The sequence below is a fragment of the Lissotriton vulgaris genome, chromosome 5 (assembly GCF_964263255.1).
Source record: "Lissotriton vulgaris chromosome 5, aLisVul1.2, whole genome shotgun sequence".
NCBI lineage: Eukaryota > Metazoa > Chordata > Amphibia > Caudata > Salamandridae > Lissotriton > Lissotriton vulgaris.
The window spans coordinates 304,081,620-304,098,362 of NC_141693.1; the positions used below are offsets into that span (position 1 = coordinate 304,081,620).

At 44.9% G+C, this 16,743-nt stretch overlaps 1 protein-coding gene across 1 annotated transcript in view; it reads right to left on the reverse strand.

Moving 5' to 3' along the window:
* GNB1 (G protein subunit beta 1) overlaps positions 1 to 12,171 on the reverse strand; it is a 351,738-nt gene extending 339,567 nt beyond the window's left edge. Inside the window, exon 1 of the mRNA XM_086921527.1 lies at positions 11,792 to 12,171. The gene's annotated coding sequence lies outside the window, so the exon portion shown is untranslated. The remainder of the gene's footprint in view (positions 1 to 11,791) is intronic.
* Between the last annotated feature and the right edge of the window lie 4,572 nt (positions 12,172 to 16,743).

Sequence of the window (16,743 nt, forward strand, 5' to 3'; positions counted from 1 at the left end):
CAAGAGGTCCAATTAGGGTTTGTAGGTCTCGCCTGGCGTTAGCAGCGCGCATGCGCTACTTCGCCATGCGAGAGCCTCTTGGAATCAATACGGATTCATGTCTCGCGTCTCTGCTTCGCCTACACTTTTGATTGGAGAGCGTCGTTTCTAGTCACTGTTTATGTTAAACCCAGTTTGTTGATTGCAACCTAGTGCCTTTGGCCCCTCCTTGTTGCCATTGGATGGAATCACAGGACTATACATTTGTTGATTTAAGAAAAACTCTTCGAGTTTAAGGACACTGTAATAGAAATACAATGAGGCATTCATGCCCACTGGGGCTACATTTAGCGTATCGAATTAATGCCCACTGGGGCGGAATTGCAGTGCGATAAGTATCTGAGTAAGGTACATTTGCCCACTTGGGCTAAACTTGAGAACCAGAGACTTGGTTAAACCGGAATTGAACGCTTTTGGGCACCCAAATGTAACAATTTTACCAATCGTAAACGGTTACAATACTCTGCTTAGGATTTTGAGTTGTCCTTATAAGTTTTTGTATATATACGATGTATATTACGCCTGTGGTCAGAAACACATTTAAATATGGCCGCCAAACTGTGGTATAACAAACACTGGTGGGAGGACGAGTAGTCCTACGTTTATGTTGTTTATATGTAACTTTACTTTAAAAACTGTGATGTGAGAAAACACTGTTACCCGTGACCAAGGTGCGGCTGCACCGAAACGCGTCGGGTGTGGATTGACATTCTGTGTTGAAATAAAACTGCACGCTAAAAAGGATCTGGGCTCGAGTCAACTTCTTTGAAGGCAAAGTCGTTTTGGGAAAAAATTACGAGGGTCGCCTCCTCACTCGAGCCCGCCGCCGTGTGTGATTGGGAGACTGGCGGACTTCTGTTGACACACACACACACACACCTACCTTTATGGATTAGATAAAATTGCCAGACATAATTAATTGAATAATTCATTAAATTGGCTGTATCTGGTCTCCTCCCAATCAAGTCTTATTTCTTTCGACACTTTTTCCAACGTCAATTATTGGACAGGATAAGCTCATTTTCCTAAGACTGAAGCTCCTTCCTATATTACTTTGAAACTTCAAAAGGAGGTAATAAGTATATTATACTGAAAAAAAAATGTGATCCTTCAAGTCTGCCTGTATAAACTCTACCATGCTTGGAGGCGGAGCCCACCAACCATTCTGCTAGATCTGTAGAGAGAAACTTCCCATCAAAAATGATCCACCCCGAGAAGGTGTTAGGTCTTCTTGATGCACTCCCTAAAGGACCGATGGTCCGTGTGTTGAGGAGCGAAAACTGGCTGGACATGTGGCAGATGTCTGTACTTCAGGGAGATCAAACTATTGAGGCCTAAAAGTATTAAAAGTATCACTTCTTCCAAAAGGACCTTTTAATACTGATGGATTCGAGAAAATAGGTAGGACTGTGCAAACAAAGAGGCAAACCATGAAGAATCAAAGAAAATGCCCATATGCGTCACTATGAATTAGATCAAGCCATAGGGGACTCATTTCATAACACTGCCCCAGCAAGAAAATTATTAACATTCATGTAAAGCCACAACAGGTTGGTGTCTAGTCTTACAAAAGCAATCAGGAACTCCGCAGTCTGGCACAGCTGAAAACTTCTGCCTGTGTCCACCATTCTCTGATGGCATTACTTTTCCAGAGATTATTACACAAGCAAATGGTAACATTTATACCATTTAACCACAGACCTCTTGGCATTGGGATCAATGCGGAATAAAACAAAGGTTTAGTTTCAATCATCTGTCAGTTATTTTTCTACATTAGATGAACATAAAACAAGAGACAAAAATCTGCCGCCGTTTCAAAACACACCTGGTTACAATACAGAGATTTGCATTATCCTTTGTTTATTCAACATGCAATTTTGCATAAAGTCAGTACACTTGCTAAACTGTTTCCAGAGTATTTACATACTCTAGCTCAGCTGGATCCATTACATCATATGTAAACAAGAAAAGGCAAAAAAGAATGTCAATGGCCAGTCTGCACAGGGTTAGGCAGGAGTTTGCTGGAGAAATAAAGATAAACCTATACCACACAACTATTGGTTAGAATTTCTGTACAAGATCCAAGGCACGTTAGTTCAGAGAGCACTGGATTCATTTGGAAGTTCGGAAATGTACATTTCCAATCCACTTTTGATGTAGAAACCATAAAAGCCAGCGAAACAAGAGACAGAATCTATACAATTGATACACAAGGAAGAATATGCAGAAATACAGGATATACAACACAGTCGTTGGGTAGTTTTATTAAAGAAACTAACTAGAAGTGAAATATCTATTCTCTTCAAAAAAGTGTTCCTTTCTTCATTATAGGAGTGCCAACAGTCTCTCAATTATTTTACAGTACCTTAAGAGTAAAACCAAGAACAGTTGCCAAATGATCAGAAAAGAAGACCCTTCTAAGAAAAACAAATGTTACTACCCCCAGATTCCGAACCTCTTAAATGCCCCCGAATTATATGGCAACATTTTAGTAAATGCTCCTGCATATAGATAGGTGGCACCATCTGTCACCATGGCAGCTTCACCGTACTCAAAGGCGCCTCTGAGCGGTTTACAGGGGGCATTCAGGCACATGGACATCTGTTTATAATAAAGCATTCTGCACCCTTAGATGCAGAGCAGCAATGACAGATTAGAATTGTGACCGGGTGTAGTATCCAATATGCTACTTTAGTTCCACCTGGAGGCCCTACTCTATAGAATGGGAGTTGGATAGCAATGAGGAATGTGCGTTTAGAGTATTCACCAGAAAGACCTTTCGAGTAAGTAGATAACCTGTTCTCTGGTGAATACTTTTAAATGAAGAAGCCTCATTTTTTTAATAGATACCCAATCAGTATGCTTCAAAGATTACGGGATTGAAAATGGACACCTGGAAGACCTGCAGGATAGAGGGGGCAAAAAGACCCTCCCTGCGGACATGTGTGTCGATACAGTATTGCCTGTTGATGGTGTGGACGGACGCCCACTTAGCAGCCTGTCAGACGCCCATCGCTGGAACATCCCCATCTAAAGTCACAGTGGCAGTTTTACCTCTAGTCAAATTACCCCAAAAGGTACTTAAAAGGTTTCTTCTAAGCAAAGGCACAACTCATTTTTACGCACAGATCCATACAGAGAAGAGTTGCTTTCCTTTTCAACACTGGTGAATCTCACAAAAAGTTGGTTGTACACCAAAGGTACGATTTACGTAAAAACTAAGTGATTTCTTGCAATATGACAGATATAAACCTCGTCCCCCTCCTTAATAGGGATGTGTTGGAGAGAAGAATGTGGGAAGCATAAAGGTATGCCCCACACGGAATGGCAAAAATATCTGACAGAAAGGACACTATAGCCCAAAACACCAGCTTGTCTGAAATGGTATATATGGTGGTTCACTGACGTGTCATGCAGAAGTTACAGTGATGAGTAATTCAGTCTTCAGTGTCAGAAGCCTCAAAGAGCACCTTCACTCAGGCTCAAAGGGTGTGCATATTTAGACAATAAGAGCCAAGGTCCCAATGTGTTAAAACAATAAGGTGCGGAATATATATATATATATATATATATATATATATATATATATATATATATATATATATATATATGTAAACCCCTCCTAAAAACACACTACAACTGGTGACAAAGCAGAAGGTATGGTCAGGCATATGAAGAAATGCCAAGAGGGTACAGATAACCTTTTATATTGCCGACAAGGCCTAGCCTAGCCAAGGACTTCACAAACAGAAATACATTAGAAAGCTTAGCCTGTGCAGATCAACCCACCAGCCCCTGCCCTAGGCCACAAGCGTTGCCCATCACCCAGAATAATTCAACTTCATGGAAAGATGGTGAGGAGGAAGAAGACACCCACTACTTCCTCAGGCAGACCAAACCTGCTCGACTCATTACACACACAAGTTGTGGACGTTTGGTGCGGAATCCCAACAGTGTTGCTGGTGTGCATGTCCTATACCACCCCCATGCTCATTAGAGCCTCAAAATGACTAAATAAAAGGTTTTTTAGTTGAAAGGCCATGTTACAAGATTTCTGTGCGCAAATTAGCTTTTGTTTGCACAGCTGGCAATTGCAGTTTTAAGACCTCTGCTGCCCTATGTGCCACTTAAAAAGGAAGTGATCTTCTCAAGGGGATGCAATGGCAAGTCCAATTTGGTCTCTGATGGAGTATCAGCTCTACAAGAACATTGAATGTATTAACACAACCAGCATCAGTATAGGAGCAACAAATTGAACCCCCAACTTCGTTATGTGGAACATTTGAATAACTTGTACTAGATCCGTCTGATCATGGTCTCAAAATGCAGACAGTACTGGGCACTGCCAGAGAATACTCCTACACCCAGGTCTATGACTTTGTGATCTCATAACGAGACACTGGTCAAAATCTAACATAGCTCATGCCAATTGACCCGAGCGAGACACCAGTGACCGGACGTCACACTTGCAAAGAAAATTTCGGACTTGCTTTTCCAAGCGGGACTCGCTTACGCTACACCCATTTCACATCCTGAGGAAGCCCCTTGGCCTGTCGGCTGTACGAGGGGGCGAACCATGTGTTGGCTGTACTATTGCTCACCTGTCCTATGATCTTTGCTTGCTATAATTGACTCGGCTTACATACAAGAGTCAAGTACCAAAGATCCTCTAATGAAGCAATACATTGGAATTATTCAAGAAAAAAAAAAAGTGTGACTACTTCTACTTGTTCTGGCAAACTAATTGCCCACAATTGGGAAGGGGTCTCCCAATGCTGAGAACAAGTGAACCCTGAATTTATCAGCTATATTACTACAGGCCGGCTGGGGCCCGGGACCCATTACCCCGCTTCCCCTGACCAAAATCTAACAGATCTCTACTCCAGATCCGAGGCTAGCCAAAACTAGCATGACTGAACAAATGAATAGAGGCCCTGCCCAGTGCTGGCAGGAGGAGAATTAACAAGAGTCGGCGGCACCAGGGAAGACCCTAGCAGTGGAAATCCGGCTGGGGCCCACCGTCACTCCAAGGCTATCATCCCAAAGAGCTGCAGCGCTGCCTCTTTGAAACCTACTACCTGCTGTGGAATTCAAGATTGCCCAAGAAAAGGGGGCACATTAGCTCCAACTGTGGAACGGGGTTGCAGTTTGATGAATGGTGTAAAGCTGGGCTTTGAATGTCAACGGCACAATCTCTAGAGCGGAAGAGACAGTAAGAGGACTGCGATCTGAGCAGATTTCTCCTTGGACATCAGAGGGGAAACCTGAACAAGGACTCTGAGAGGGAACGGGACTGCGATTTGGAGCACAATCAACTCAGTTTGTGCTAAACAAGTACAACTTCACCTTTAAAGTGCATTTGTCACAACTTTCAAACATGCTTGATTCAGACACTAAAGCCAGACATAATACAGCCCAAGCTTCTGCTTCTAGCAGGAGTGGTAAATCTTGAAGCCTTCAGGAGGGTACAGGTCTCCGTCACATGATACCTGAAAACCCGTTTGATTAGAAATATCCATTAGAAACAAACGATGAAATGGTTTGAGAATAATGCACAAGCCTCTTAATAATTTAGGCAAAGCAACAAGTTAAATGTTTCTCATACTTAAAAGAAAAGAAAAAAAAAGCTGGCTATAGCCCCCTAGTTAATCTAGGGTTTAAAATGGAATGCTATTACTTGCAGTAATTAATTTAAGCTATTAATAAAAAAAAACATGAGATGTGAACAGACCCATTAAGTCTCAATAGTAAAAGTGGATTTTTTTTTATTTAATAGAGTGCTCCAACGCCAACCAAGACCGTCTGAATTTTCCCCATAAATAACCCCTATAAATGGATTGGGGCTGAATCCCATAGTAGTGAGGAGAGAACAACTAAGAATATGCACCCACCAGTGCTGTGATTTGGTCACAGCTTCAATAAGAGCATCAAACCCAAGTTCTTTGTCAGTTCGCATTTAGTTCCTTAGAGCCAAAGAGTGAGGTAGTATTCGCAAAGCCACTGACCAAAAATTGAATGATCATAAATTCTTATTACTAAACTCACATTTACTATAGACAATTTCAAATAACCCACAACTCATTACCACGACATTTAAGCGGATCTCTACAAAAATGTTTGCATCTTCAGTGTATGCCCAAAAAAATGTATTTCAGGGCTTTCTCCAAGTTGGGAAAGCAGGTTTATATTAAGTTAGACGTTCAGAATCAGAGAAATCAAAAGGAGCCCGCAGACAAACATTCTAAGCGAGGTTGGATTTAGCATGATGAGCTAGGGAGGCCACTGGATAAGAATGAAGTTAACTTTGTGATAATCTCTCTACCTCTATGTCTGAGAAGTGGCATGCGATCAACTTTATCAAATGACTTGGATAAAACAGGAAGATAGATTTGGGCACAGTTAACACTACCATTCACTACATGGAGGTTCTCCTCTGTAAGTGTAGCTGCACTGAATTTGTCCCATAACTTGCCTGAATTCTGCTGTGTGTTGAGGAGCACTATTTTTCGTGCTATCATCTCAATTTGAACATAAAGTTTAAGTAAACAGTCTGAGCCATGTTGCTAAAATAGGCTCTCCCCACACACTATTAGCGAGCCATAAAGAGTATGTTTTCCAGCATACGATCTTGAAACCTGGTGATGGGCAAGTAATGATTATTTTTTAAAACAATGGTCCTTAGTATAGAAATATATTTAGACAAAAATGAGATAGACCTTATTGGGGGTGTGTGTGTATATATATATATATATATATACCCCCTGCAACTGTAGATTTTTGTAACTAAAGCCTGATGCACAGGACTGCAGCCCTTCACTTTACCAGCCAGCATTCGAGAGCAGTACCATAGTTAAACAAGTCAGATGCTCGCATCACTTTAAACTGACCAAAGAGAATGTGGTCTGGAATTTTGCCCTGAATGGCTGATGGGGAACAAAGTCTTAAACAAGATTTAAAAATAAAAAAAATACACACTCCCTGACAAATACAATTAACCCCAACTACATATTGGCCTTGTTTGACCTCCCCCATCTACACGATGCAGCTAGAGTCCCTCTGTCATAACCCACACTAACTGTAGGTGTTGGTGCATTACTAATGACACATCAGCACTACCCACTCACATGCTAAGCTGGCCAACACGATTCAAAGGTCTGGGTTCAAGAGTAGAAGTTCAGGGGTCCCTTAGAAGGGTAATGATGCTGGCCACATGTTAAGTGCTCATGTTCGAGAAGAAAGTTTTGGGTTGTTGGATGTTAGTTCCCTGACACGTCACAGAGCAGGGTGCAGACATCAGGGACTATCTATCCTCTTCAGGCCCAGTTTTAGTCAAGACACCTGGTTTGATGTACAGTGCAGCAAATTCATGGATCTTCCGCAATGATAATTTGTAAATGTTTGTATCTATAATGGAGTGTCAATAAATTATGAAACAGGTCCTGGCCTTTGCAGTAACAAAGGGGCCTCCATCCCTCAGTACAATGCCACCATGGCATAGGCACGCAGCCCAAGATGGCACCAGCATGTTTGTGCAATGGCACCTTCCAGGGTAGTGCCAGTGTAATATTATATACAGATTTTAAAGTGGGCGCACACAGGCCAGCGAGAATGTGGTAAAGACTCACCTGTCACAAACACGCAAGATGGAGCTGTGGCTCAGACCTTAATTTGTTGCAGTAAGGCTAACAGAGGAGTAGGACGGTACCAGAGTGTCACCTGCTTTGATAAACTATCTCAGTATGCCCGAGGGAGGAGGTTGAGTAAGACAAATTAAAGATTAAAGTTCTAAAAGTAAATAATGAAGGTCAAAAGACCCCCCCCCCCCCCCCCCAAGTCCATTCCCCAAATCTTTCTCTACAATAAAAATTAAGCGTGGTTGCAGAAAATGGTAAAGCCGCTGCAAACTATTAGCAACTTTATTATCTTCCAAAAAACATTTAATTTGCACCTCCAAAATTATTGGGTGCGCACTATCTATTCCCTGGACTCTTAGTGGCAAAAGGATGAGTGGGGCTAAGCAGCTGCCTATCCAATAAGTCAATTGCAGTTGCAATGGAACCATGGGGAAGTCAATCAGGAATGCTCTAACAAGTCTGGAATCATATCCCAACATCCTGGCTATCCCAACCCACCTGCAATTCAGAAAGTACCTGAAAACAAATCTTTGCATACAACATCATACCTTCATACAAAGGCCATAACAATCCACAAATAGTCTGCCATTGCAACTAGCCCTGAATGGTAACCATAGATTCCACCCCGTGAAGTGTAGGATTTCTTTGTATGTGGGTCCCCTCTTTCCAAATAATCATGCATACATGGTTATACGAATATTTCACAAAAACGTTACACTACACTATTTGCACCCATCTTAATTGCCTTTCAACGTGAACTATGTATTAGTTGTACACTTGGCTATCATTAACTAGGAAATGTTGAGTAATGAAACCCACAAAAGTGAAACTGTATCAAATTTTATTTCAGTATCAATAGATATAATATAAGTTACTAAAGTGTGTGAGGGGGGGTGTAGCATTGTATAAGTGAACCGTGCAATAGCAGCTCTTCACACTATCGTTGACTTGCTCGTTCAAAATTTAAGTTAAATTAAGTTTACGGTGAACAGAGCAAGTGTGGAAACGGAATTAACAACATTCAAAGGTTATGACTACCCTTAAGTAAGAAAAATAACTTAACAGTTACATCACGCATCTGCTTTGAATTCGAAGCACTTGCTGCATTTTGTTGCAGTGTCATCTGATCCCACCCTTCCCTAAGGCACAGGCGAAAAGTACGCGGATAAAACTGCCTACCTAGCACAGGCTCTTCAACCAGTGAAGAGTTAAACCATAAACTCCGAGTGCTGAAAGCGCCATCTTGTTGCAGTTGCTGGGCCCAGTAACAGCAAATCCATAAACTGAAAGCCAAAGGGTGGGAGGGGAGGGTTCCGGTCCGTGTTACCACTGGCAGGCACGAATAAATAAAGCAAGAGAGTTTTTTTTCTAGTGACCGACATGTTCTGTAAGACACTTCATCGGCAGCGATATCTATTGCAAGCAAGCATATATTTCTCTTGGCAAAGGCTAGTTAAGCTAACAGCTGATGAATATGGGAGAAATGACATGCGAGGTCATTAATCCTCCGCCTGGGAGGCGTTAATATAAATTATATGTTTCCATCTGGATGGAGGGTACGACGGTGTTTGCGCTTGTAATGGGATTTCTCCTCGCCCCCACCCAGCTCAAGAGTCAGCTGTCACTGGCCTCCGCTTCCTCATTTCACGATTTCCTGTGTACACACAAAAAAAAGGCCCAGAAACAGACATCGCTTTTCTTGTAGTAAGAAAAAGTAGCAATTTATCCACCTCACACCCACCCCCCCTCCACACCGCCCCCTTTAAAGACTTAATGGAAACGTCAAATGACGACAGCAGCACATAGCCTGAATCAGGTCGACACCCAGCTATACATGCAATTTCTAACTGCCTGCATTTTCTGCCACTGCATCCACGCCCTTGTATTGTTTCCGCTCCCTGATCGCACTGCTCTAGCATTAGGGCTGGCAGAGAAGATCTGATCGGGGCTTGGTGGAGAGGATATTTCTGCTACACTGCACGAAAACCCACACAAAAGGCGGGGATGGAAACAAGAGAGTCCTTTCCACAAATTAGGCCGCTTTAGAACACCCTCTCCTCCTCCCTTCGAGGGCTTTATTGCCATGGAGATGCCTTATTCTAGCTGTGTAACATCCACCACTACCTCAGATATAACAGGAACACAGACAATATAAATTATGCACAACCCTCCTGGACGCAGGCTGGCGAGCAATTCTTGGAAATCGAAAAACCAAAACCCTTTTAAAATGGCATAAAATATTAAGTGCTAAGTGCTATCAAGCCAACAATTCAAACAATACCACAAAAGGCAAAACATGAACAGAAAAAAACACATACAACAGCAGCCTCTTATCGGTGTTATTTATGGGCGTGGTATAGCCATATTTTTTTTCGGTCAGTCACCTAAAAACAAAATAGTTTTCACTAGCTTCTCTTCTGTCAATTCTAACATCTCTTCCTTGTTACGCCGACAGCAGTGTGCCCAGCCTTGCACTACCAACACTGTGGGCCTGATGCAGGCCCTGTCAGCATGTGAAGAGAAGAGCCTTCCTTCATAAAGAGACATAGCACGGAAGTGTACTATTGGGAGGGTGGCGTCTGTTCTGCAACCATTCCTAGAGCACAGCCCACAAATGCCAGGATTACAAGCGTGGGCAACTGACTCAGGATATAAGAATACTACCATATAGAGAGGGCACAAAATATCCAAGAGTAAACAGTGGCTTGGTACACGTTTGTTAGCGTTAATTTTCTTATAGAAGCACAGCATATGACTTATGCCAAAGAGCGATTGCATTTCCAGGTTGGATGTTTAGTGCACCCATGCGGAGTTAAATATAATTTGACGCACACACGTGCATGAATGGTGTATATATATATATATATATATATATATATATATATATATATATATATATATACACACACACACTTCAATGTGTGCACAAAAAGAATTTCAGAACGGCTCAGAGACAGAAATAAACTACATCATTTCTGTTCACGTGTTGCATCGAACGTTTAAGTCTACACAGAAGTTTATAAATTAGATATATTCTCCTCATTTTACAGTCAACACCCGAATCTCTCGATTAGGTCTGATCATTTGTCTGTCACACGCACGTACACACCTTTTAGATATTATGCGAGCTGTGCAAATCCTATTACTTTGAAGCTACACACCTATATGAGCTGTTGGCAGCCCATTAAATAGGGGAGGAGTAGTAGAGTCAACCTGCATACATGGGCTAACGGTCAGTTGAAGTAGAGTATCAGTGGCAAAAAATAAGAGTTTGTACCTTAAAGTAAACATAACCCCGTAGTTCCAGGGAACAGTGTTCGCGGGAACCGAGATTCTAAACGCCTATTGATTAGTGCGTAAACAGCGTTCTCGTTTTAGCTGGTGGGGTCCCGTCGCTTCCAAAGTGATCATATGAAGGGGTCAATGCCCAGAAGGATAGGATTGTCGTATGAAGTGTGACCCGAGCTCCCTGGGAGTCCGGATGAAAAGGCTCTTGTAAGAATGTAAAATAATTATTGATCAGCGCTGGAGGAGCTAACTGAGGATATTGAGGACACTAAAAGCCACTAAAGAAGCGAAACGAACGGGGTAATGCCTGTGGGTATAAAGATGAAATCTTACAAACAGGGATGGGGAGGCTTGTGAGTTAGGCTGTCATAGGAATGGGGAAGTCTAATCACTAGAGGAAATTTATTTACACGGGTGTGAGAGGGTGGTAACTGGATAGCGAATAAGACGGGTGTGTAAGAGGAGGAGTGGGTCGCTGCACGTGTGAAGGATGGGAAGTCATTTCAGAGTGTCCGGAAGAGGTAGTCCGGTACACCTAAGCATCTGGTAGCCGTATGAAGAGGGTGACATAAATGGCTCTCTAAGCAGCTGCTGGAGTACAAAGGGTATGAGGGCGGATGGGCGTAAAGTTATGTACACAGGTGGTGGGCAAAAGGGTTTAACAACGGAAATGGGCACTCAGAAAAAAGGGGCCAAAACAAGGAGGGGCACATGGAAGAGGGATAGTTGACATTACAAGATATCATGGAACTACCATACTTTGAGGGTTTGAATAAACCTCTTCTCCCTTCCTTAGTCCCCTCAAGACCGCTAGCAATGCCCCCAATTACCTGCCGGGCTCCCCGCTTCTCCCGCCTGCTCATGTGGGTCCGGGCCCCAGGCTGTTATCCGCGGTTTGGGCTCTCGCTGCTGACGGTATCCTGTAGGGTGTGGAAGGCGCTAGGTCCGTCCTTTAAAGGTAGGCTTCGGTCTTCCGGAATAATGGAAAACAGCGGCGCCCTGTCCTCAAAGTGGGGCGGTATCGGTTCTCACCGGGAACAGGGAAGCTTCCGGTCCTCAAGGGGGGGCGTGGGCGACCTCCGGTCCTCAAACCTTTCCTTCCCCTCAGCGCGCGCGCTCCGCTAAAGCCTCACCTCCTTACAGCTGCCAGGACCTACGTACAAATAACGTCCCTCCGCCTCTCAAAAAAAGCCCGAATCAAGCCCGACCCCCACAAAGACAGCAACTGGCTTCAAATCACAACTCGTGAATCCAACAAACTAAAGTTAGTAAAGTTCGTCGCTATCTAACAAATGTTCTGCATGCATCGCTGTGTAGTTTTATGCATGCAGTGTGCATTAAACAAAATAAGATTTTATTGCAAAAAGAAAATGACACAAAGCTGATCTGCTTATTGAAGGATAAGATGTGTTCGACAGCGTTCTGCTCCACTTAAATTCTGAAGCAAGCTTGAGGCATGTGGTTGGTGCAGAAATCCCTATAAAATTATAACTTGGAGATGCGAAGTTTTAGCTCCTCCTTACTCATCTCAGAAGCGCAATATTATATTGTGTACTTAACCCTATATGTATTGTATTTCTTAACTTTATTGGAGCAATGTAATTCTGTCTCCGCACTTAAACCTCATATTATATATATATATATATATATATATATATATATATATATATATATATATATATATATATATATATATATATATATATATATATATATATATATATGTTACCTACTGGCGGTTGCTAGTAGGTAGTAACAGTTAGGACCAAGTTTCCACAGGAAAATCGCAACATTCTATTCCCAATAACTTTAGCGCCGAATGACAAATCTTCGTGAAATTTTCAAAAATCGTGGCCCGCTCCGGTCCTATCTTGAAAGTATCGGGGTGATTCGTCAAGGGTGGGCCGAGAAAAAAGGGGGCTCCCAAAACGTGTTTTCCCCATGCAATTTCCTCAAATAAACTTTAGACACGGCTACAGCCCAAACTGCTGAACGGAATTACACCAAATTTAGCAACAAGCATTTGCAATGCAATAGGTCTCGCATTAGGAAAGTGTGAGCTATTTGTATTGTAAATGACAATTTTTTTAAAATATGTGTTGGCTTTGAAAATATATAAATAGCATTTTTATTTACAAAGCCAATAGCTTACACTTTCCTAATGCGAGCCCTATTGGCTATGGCAATTATTGTTGGTAGCAAGCAAGGACAGTGCTGTTGTGGTGCTGAGTGATGCTGTTGTGGTGCTGAGTGATGTGGTTGGGCTGAGTGATGTGGTGGTGTCTGTGAGTGATGTGGTGGTGTCTGTGAGTGATGTGGTGGTGTCTGAGTGATGTGGTGGTGTCTGTGAGTGATGTCTGTGAGTGATGTGGTGGTGTCTGTGAGTGATGTGGTGGTGTCTGTGAGTGGTGATGTCTGTGAGTGGTGATGTGGTGCTGCCCCAGAGTGATGTGGTGCTGCCCCAGAGTGATGTGGTGCTGCCCCAGAGTGATGTGGTGCTGCCCCCGAGTGATGTGGTGCTGCCCCCGAGTGATGTGGTGCTGTCCCAGGGTGATGTGGTGCTGTCCCAAAGTGATGTGATGCTGTCCCAGAGTGATGTAGTGCTGTCCCAGAGGGATGTGGAGCTGTCCCAGAGTGATGTGGTGGTGTCCCAGAGTGATGTGGTGGTGTCCCAGAGTGATATGGTGGTGTTGTGAGGCCTGCAGCAGTGTGAGGCGTGCAGCGGTGTGAGGTGTGCATCAGTGTGAGGCATGCAGCAGTGGCAGCAGTGTGAGGCGTGCAGCAGTGTGAGGCGTGCAGCAGTGTGAGTCGTGCAGTAGTGTGCAGCATGCAGCAGTGTGAGTAATGCAGCAGTGTGCAGCGTGCAGCAGTGTGAGTAATGCAGCAGTGTGAGGTGTGCAGCAGTGTGAGGTGTGCAGCAGTGTGAGGCGTGCAGGAGGTTGAGGCGTGCAGCAGTCTGAGGCATGCAGCAGAGTGAGGCGTGCAGCAGTGTGAGGCGTGGAGCAGTGTGAGGCGTACAGAAGTGTGAGGCGTGCAGCAGTGTGCAGCATGCAGCAGTGTGCAGCAAGCAGCAGTGTGCGGTGTGCAGCAGTGTGAGTAAGGCAGCAGTGTGCAGCATGCAGCAGTGTGCGGTGTGCAGCAGTTTGAGTCGTGCAGTAGTGTGCAGCATGCAGCAGTGTGAGTAATGCAGCAGTGTGCAGCGTGCAGCAGTGTGAGTAATGCAGCAGTGTGAGGTGTGCAGCAGTGTGAGGTGTGCAGCAGTGTGAGGCGTGCAGGAGGTTGAGGCGTGCAGCAGTCTGAGGCATGCAGCAGAGTGAGGCGTGCAGCAGTGTGAGGCGTGGAGCAGTGTGAGGCGTGCAGAAGTGTGAGGCGTGCAGCAGTGTGCAGCAAGCAGCAGTGTGCAGTGTGCAGTAAGCAGCATTGTGAGGCGTGCAGCAGTGTGAGGCGTGAGGTGAGGGGGTGTGAGGGTGAGAGGGTGAGAGGGTGTGAGGGTGAGAGGGTGTGTGATGGTGCGTGATGGTGTGTGAGGGTGTGTGAGGGTAAGTGAGGGTGTGTGAGGGTGAGGGGGTGTGAGGGTGAGGGGGTGTGAGGGTGAGGGGGTGTGAGGGTGAGAGGGTGTGAGAGGGTGTGTGAGGGTGAGAGGGTGAGTGAGGGTGTGTGAGGGTGAGGGTGTGTGAGGGTGAGAGGGTGAGGGGGTGTGAGGGTGTGTGAGGGGGTGAGGGTGAGGGGGTGTGGGTTCTGAGGGGGTGTGGCGGTGTGAGAGAGAGGGTGAGGGGTGTGAGGGGGTGTGTGAGGGTGAGGGGGTGTGGCGGTGTGAGGGGGTGAAGGCATGTGAGGGTGAGGGTGGGTGAGAGTGAGGGTGAGAGGGTGTGTGAGGGTGAAAGGGTGTGTGAGGGTGAAAGGGTGTGTGAGAGTGGGAGGGTGGGTGAGAGGGTTGGGGAGAGGGTGAATGAGTAGGGTGAGAGGGTGGGTGAGGGGGTGTGTGAGGGTGAATGTGGGAGAGGGGGTGGGTGAGGGGGTGAGGGTGAGTGAGGGGGTGAGGGTGAGCTAGGGTGAGAGTGTTGTGAGGGTGAGTGAGGGTGAGAGGGTGTGAGAGTGAGTGAGGGGTGTGAGGGTGAGTGAGGGTGAGTGAGGGTGTGAGGGTGAGGGTCCGAAGTAAATGGTGGCAGGGCAGACATCATTGCAGCTAGCAAGTCGGTCTTCACATTTGTATACTCTCTACTCCGACCAAGGCTGGAATTAGTCACTAGTTACAGACCTGAAGACTGGATGTGCTCTCTCTGAACACACTGCAGCGGCAGAGCTGTGAACATCTACCCGATCAGATCTGCACACAATTTGTCATAGATAGACAATAAGCACATTGCATGGAGAGCAAATGTTCCTTCTGCTGGACTACGAAGCAGTCTGTAAGACATAGACACACACTACATGCTCTACTGCACAACCTCATGAACACACTACAAAGTCCGCAAGAGCTAAAGATAGAGCTAGGCAAACCCAAAGCGCAGCATACATATATCTACGGAAATCTAAGATGAAGCAAAATTAAACACAAGGCTCACGGTGCCCTCAAGCCACAGTCTAGAACACCATGACTGGGAATCCATCTTAGACGGAGCCATAATGAGCGAGTGGCCAACAGAACCTGTAAGTCCCAGTGGGGTACATGTGTTACTATTGTAATCCCTAAACTAAAGCCACAACAAACATGTGGTAAATGGAGACTATAAACAACAAGCTCTCGGCATTGCTGTGGGGGAGGCGGGGGGAGCGGAGCGCATTCCTCTGAAGTGTGATGATGGCGGGGGGTCAGGGGAGAGGAGCGGCCACATCAATGGAGGGCTGATGAAGTGCTAGGATTCCCCACGGCCAGACTGACTTTTGCGTGGCGTGCAGCGTACTTGGGAACACAAGGACATATAGCATGGGACAGAGTAGAAGCGTGAGAGGGACAGAAATGCATATTTTTAGCGCACAGCATGGGCAGGGGCAGTATGTGACAGAGGCAGAGCGTGGGCAGAGTGGGGCGCAGCAAGGATGTGGGGTCAGAGGGGCACATAGTATGGACGGGGGTGGGGGATCAGAGGCAATATGTGAAAGGAGCATGGACGGTGTTGGGGGAACGGAGAAGGCAGCATGTGACTGAGAGGCAGAGCGTGGGCAGGTTGACAGCGTGGCGCAGAGTACTTGGGTTGAGAGGGACACTTAGCATGGGGCAGACTATCAGCGCGAGAAGGGCAGAAATGTTGATTTTTAGCACACAGCATGGACGGGGGGCAGTATGTGACAGAGGCAGAGCGTGGAATGTTTTTAAGACATAAACTTAAAGAGAGGGCTAAGCGTCCCGGCAGACAGCGCCCTAATTTGAACTCGGACAATGTTATAGAAGCAGCCGAGGGCAAGCGACTGCCCGCTGGTAAAAAAAAAAAAAAAACAAGCAGAAAAAAGAAAATGCAGGAAAGAAGGAAATAATGCAACAAAGAATGAAATAATGAAGGATGCAAGGAAAGATGGAAAAAAGAAAGGCAGTAAAGAAGAAAATAAAATGGAGATTGGAAGAAGGAAGGAAGGAAGGAAGGAAGGAAGGAAAGACAAGCAGATTTTGGACACCATGAACATATTCTGTAGCTGTTCTCTGAACTTCAAGGCACAAAGAACATTTGTATAAACATAAAATAGGAAAGAGGAATGACTCGGATAAACTATAGGAAAGTCAAGATAATTATATTTATCAAATGGCCAGTGGAAGGGAAGTAAATAGAAGGGAAACAGTTTGAAA